Source organism: Quercus lobata, chromosome 10 (genome assembly GCF_001633185.2).
Source record: "Quercus lobata isolate SW786 chromosome 10, ValleyOak3.0 Primary Assembly, whole genome shotgun sequence".
In the NCBI taxonomy this organism is placed as follows: domain Eukaryota; kingdom Viridiplantae; phylum Streptophyta; class Magnoliopsida; order Fagales; family Fagaceae; genus Quercus; species Quercus lobata.
In genome coordinates this window covers 41,122,513-41,127,736 of record NC_044913.1, presented here as the reverse complement: position 1 = coordinate 41,127,736, position 5,224 = coordinate 41,122,513, and the positions used below count along the sequence as shown (strand labels likewise).

The 5,224-nt window shown below is 38.1% G+C and overlaps 1 long non-coding RNA gene across 1 annotated transcript; it reads right to left on the bottom strand.

The window, feature by feature from the left end:
* Window positions 1-380: 380 nt before the first annotated feature.
* LOC115965613 lies at window positions 381-2,721 on the bottom strand. The gene is made up of 3 exons (XR_004086117.1): window positions 2,587-2,721; window positions 1,724-2,454; window positions 381-1,550 (listed from the first exon to the last, which is right to left on the bottom strand). It is a non-coding gene; the product is annotated as an uncharacterized LOC115965613 (long non-coding RNA).
* Between the last annotated feature and the right edge of the window lie 2,503 nt (window positions 2,722-5,224).

Sequence of the window (5,224 nt, the reverse complement as noted above, 5' to 3'; positions counted from 1 at the left end):
GCTATGCTTGGTGCTAATTCCAAGTAATACTAGGTGAAGACTCATAGGTTTTATCCCTTATATGATATTTCAATGTTTATTTTCCAGTAAAATTTGTTTTCTGTTGTCAAGCTGCGTCACTGCCAATAAGTGGGAGAGGTTGACAAATTTCTTGTGGTTTGTTGCAGGTTGCAACTGACTTTGTTTTTGCAGAGATGAGGCACTTGCTTGAGAGTATGCTACATAAAGTTTTTGAGCTCAGTTAATTCATCACAAAATGAAATTGATTTCCAACCATACATCTTTAGTCCACAATTTAACATAAAAGAAAAAGATGCTTAATTAATGTTTATCAAAAAATTTATATATAAAAAAAAAAAAATTCTCAATTAATGTTCCTTTTTCTTCTTTTGATTGTATATATGAATAGACTACTTCTTGTGGGCAAAGCATTAGTATGACATACCTTTTGAACGAATAGCTTGACTTTTGAGACAATTTGGAGACTCTGTACGTGGTTTCCATGGTTCTTTTGAATGCACAAAGGAAGATCAACTTGATGAATTTAGATTAAAAACCAAGATTTATTTTATATAGACAATCAAATATCATAGTTCATGCGTAAAATTTCACAAATAAGAGTTTTAAAAAAATGCCTTTTAATTTACCAGACTGGTGACTTCTATTTGAAACACAGTCATCTGACTTAATGAGCCATTCAAATGAAAGAGATGAGCCTTAAGAAAAATTTATACGATTTTTGGGTATAAAGATAGGAAGGAAGTATTGACCATTGATTTGTCAATCTCATACGACTTCAGGCTGGAGAAGTGACTTATCAAGTTGCAGGCCAAAAACTTCCGGCACCGAAGAGAGGGATAATGCATTGGTTCTAACTGTTTCTCTCTCTTCTTCCATAGGGGTTTACACTTTTGGTTTTGGTATTTTAACATCATGTGCGTTTCAGGTGCATATTCTGTTAGTATTTTAACAGCAAACTAATAAAATGTAGTGAATTACTAGATGTATAATATTTAAGGAGTAAATTGGCCAAAATAAAATTTTAGGGGGTGTAACGGCCACTACCTTAGGGTGTGTAAGCATTTTTCCCTATATATTATGAGTCAATTCGCTAGTAACAGAATATAGTGGGGATTAAGTTTTTCCAATTATAACAGTTTGAAAGAAAAGAGAAAAATAGAGTTTTCTCACCATTAAAAAAAACCTTCAATTGAGTCCTTATCAGCCTTTGAATTTCTTGGAAGAGCCTGTCAGCAGTTTCAACAGGTTGCACTAAGGCCTCAATCGAGTCCTTATCGGCCTTTACTTGAGCTAAAATACCTATACGACCTACAACAGATAACAGCCATGGTTGGTGATGAAACACTAAACCGTTATAAGAAAAGAATTTTCGAATTAGCTAAATAAACAAGCTTCAACAATAATAGAAAGTTCAAATAGCGGGCAGGGGCTTCTTGATCCACTTTTGACCTTCCCCATCTGTTCTCACGCACAGATACTACCACTTATAATCTTTCCGGCCTTAAGAAGGGAAAGAAAGAGAGAATTCCCTAATAAGAAAAACATAACAACATATTAAATCAATGTAAGGAAACCTCATCCACGAGGCACTACTCAGACAAGTCACAAAAAAGAGGAAGAACAACAAACTTATTGAAAGTGATATGGATTCTTGTAAAATGATAACAACAAACTTAACGCTACTACTAATACAGTCAATTACTTTTGTGCTGGTGGCAGAAATACTTTCACACCATTCTGCTCTATTCAGGGCTGTGTCTTCTGTTTGATCAAAAGCAATCGCTTCATTTCTCAGTCTCAAACAACTACTTTTACTCCTTGTAGTGCCTCTATCTCAAATCAAATCACCCCTTAATTTTATTTCTTCTTGAACTTGACATGATCTTTGTTGTCATCTTAAAACATGAAGCAACACAGATCTTTTTTTTTTTTTTAACTGCTCGACTGAAGTACTAATTTTTTTCTGTTTGTTTCAAAAGAAATGTACCCCAGCCTCTCCTTATGGTCTTCCAAAGGTTCACATCATATGACCCATTAACTATATCCAAGCATTATCCTTCCCAGATACTACCATATTTTATGTCTATGCTGTAAGGGAAAACACAGTGTTACACATAGAATTTCATTGTTTGGAGGTTGAATTATAGTGAACAGTGTACGACACATGCTTCCCTCAAAAGTTGACAATACTCAATTGGAGAGAAATTACCAGAATTGATAATTACATCATCAAGGGCCTGTGACTTTTTATCCAGCTCAAGTCAGCTCATGCAAATCTTTCTCAGTATTAGGAATTGTCTCCTTTCCAATTTTAACATATTCTTCATAAACCATACGGAGCTTGTCCAACTGCTGAAAATGAGAGTCAGCACTTGAGGGATCCACAGCCAGCACTTTCAAATGCTCAACAGAAATTGCTGCCTTCACTCGTTGCTGTAATTCACAAGAAAATATAAGCCACCAGATTTAATGGGCATCCTAGTGCAACACCGAACATTCCCAGATAAAAAACAAACTAGTGTGTGCTACAGTCCAATGATTAACCTAATGATGAAATAGACCAACCTTTTTAACAAACTCATCTTCCTCTTCCTCAGAGAGAGGGCACTCACAGCAAGGGCAACATGATGAGCACGGGCAACCCTTTCAAAGGGATCAAACATTACCGCATACCAACTGCAATGTTGTATTTGCTGCAGCCTGCAGGGGATGCCCCATAATACCATTAGTACCTCTATAATCACAAAAGTGATGCATAAACATATTCATTCAGATACGCATCAATTAATAACATCTGTGAAGCAAATGTCAGGAACCTTTTCTGGACATCCCTTTTCTCTTTAGCTGACTCCAAGACTTTGAGATAAGAATCAATAAGAGATTGTCAATCCAAGGACTGAAGTTTGGATTCAATAAATCTATTCCTTGCTGTATGAAAATCAAATATGAAGCATTATAGAGAAAATGATTTTGACACAGTGAACTACTTCGCATAACAACTTGCTTCTTGAAATAAAAGCCACTCCTATATCCTTTTGCCCTCGGAGTGGAGTGAAGACCGCATTACTTGGCCGTCTTCCCCAAGTGGGATATTCGAACTCAAGGAAGCTTAAATGTTAGCAAATATAGAAGAAGATGGATGCCAGACTGAAGCGTTCAGAGGGGATTGGATCCGGAAAGTCCTAACCATTCCCAAGGTGAAATGTTTTTTATGGAAGTGCTATCATAAGAGTATTCTGGTTCGAGCTACCCTTGCTGCTAGAAGGATGGAAATACCCCCCTTATGACCGATTTGTAATGAAGCCCCTGAGTCTATAATCCAAGCTTTTAGAGACTGTCATTTTGCTCAATACTTTTGAAATTCTTTCCCTTCACCCATACGAGCCACTCTGTTTTATGGAGCTAATCTTTCAACTGGCTGAGATTAAACTGTTGTAGTTCCAAACCTTCTTCTTTTTCGAACATTGACTGGGGCATCATGTTTTCCTTTAGAATCTGGTCCTCATGGCTTCAAAGGAATAGTGTCATCTTCAGGAATGAGAGGTCTCATAGAAACTTGAAGGCAGAGACCTTGGCCAAAGCAAGGGAGTTTACATTCATTGGCATTAATAGGAAGCTAACCTGATCTCACACCAGTATGAAAGTTGGTTGGCTTAGGCCTCCAGTGAGCTGGAATAAGTTGAATTCGGATGGTTCTTCCCTAGGAAATCCTGGGCTAGCGGGAGGAGGGCTGATCCGGAATGATAGTGGAGATTGGGTCAAAGGCTATGCTAGATCCGTTGGTGTAGTGTTACCACCAGTGTTGTAGCTGAGCTGTGGCTGTTGGGATGAGGAGGGCTGATCCGGAATGACAGTGGAGATTGGATCAAAGGCTATGCTAAAGCCATTGGTGTTACCACTAGTGTTGAAGCTCAGCTGTGGCCGTTGAGAGATGGAATCCGACTATGTATTTCCCTTAAACTGGAATTGATGTCATTGTTGAAGATTGTAAGATCGGCTTGAGGGATATTCCTATGGTTAGAATTCAGCATTGCTACAGGGAAGCCAACAAATGTGATGGTTAGAATTCAGCATTGCTTTGTTATCTCAAGATTTTGTTGTTTTTTTGGAACCCCGCGCTGTTGCTTATAGTTTAGACTCCGCTGAGTTGCTAACTAATTGCCTTTTCACCCAAAAAAAAAACCATTTTTGTACTTAGGGAATTTGCCCCTGGCTTCCTGTAATTTTGAGTTTCATTGAGCCAAAGGAAAGTGACAGTCACCATTACCAAGTTAAAAATATAAAATATGAAATATATATATATATATATATATATATATATATGTGCGTGCGTGGGTGTTGTTAGGGAGGGAAGAAGTGACTATTAGAGCATCCACAACAGTGGAGCTAAATTTTTAGCAATTTAGCTCTACCAAAAGTTATTTTATCTATTTTACCTACACACATGCTGCAGCAGTGGATCTATTTTAACTTTCAACACAATAAAATAATATATTCATCACAATAAAATAATATTTCTACTACAATAAAATAATAATATTTTTACTATAATAAAATAATATATCACCACCATCACTACCACAGCACAAACATCCTCCTCTACCACCACCACCGGCCACCACTCCACAGCAGGAAGGAAAAAAAAAAAAAAACACCCACCCAAATCGAACCCACAAATCCACAACCACCACCGGCCACCGGTCCATAGCAGGAAAAAAAAAAAAAAAATCAATCCAAATCGAACCCACAAATCCAAACCACCACCACCACCATCGGCCACTAGTCCACAACAGAAAAAAAAAAAAAAAAAAAAAAAAAAAAAAAAAAAAAACCCCCCAAATCTTGGATCGGCAGCGTGATACAACCATTGGCAACGTGAAGAACCAAATCCACATGCAAGCACTCCGCAGTAGTCCCACAGCAAGATCAAAAAAAAAAAAAAAAAAAAAACCCAAATCTCCGATCGGCGGCATGATACAACCATTGGCAGCGTGAAAGAACCAATATCCACATGCAAGCACTCTGATCAGCGGCGAGCTCCATAGGTTTTCCAGTCAGGCACTCCGATCGACGGCGAGCTTCGTGGGTCGATGATCGGAGTTGAGAGAGTGAGCTTGAGTCAAGTTTCGTGGATCGGTGACCGGAGTTGAGAGAGTGAGACCGGAGTTGACAGAGTGAACTTGAGAGATGAGAGTGAATGAGA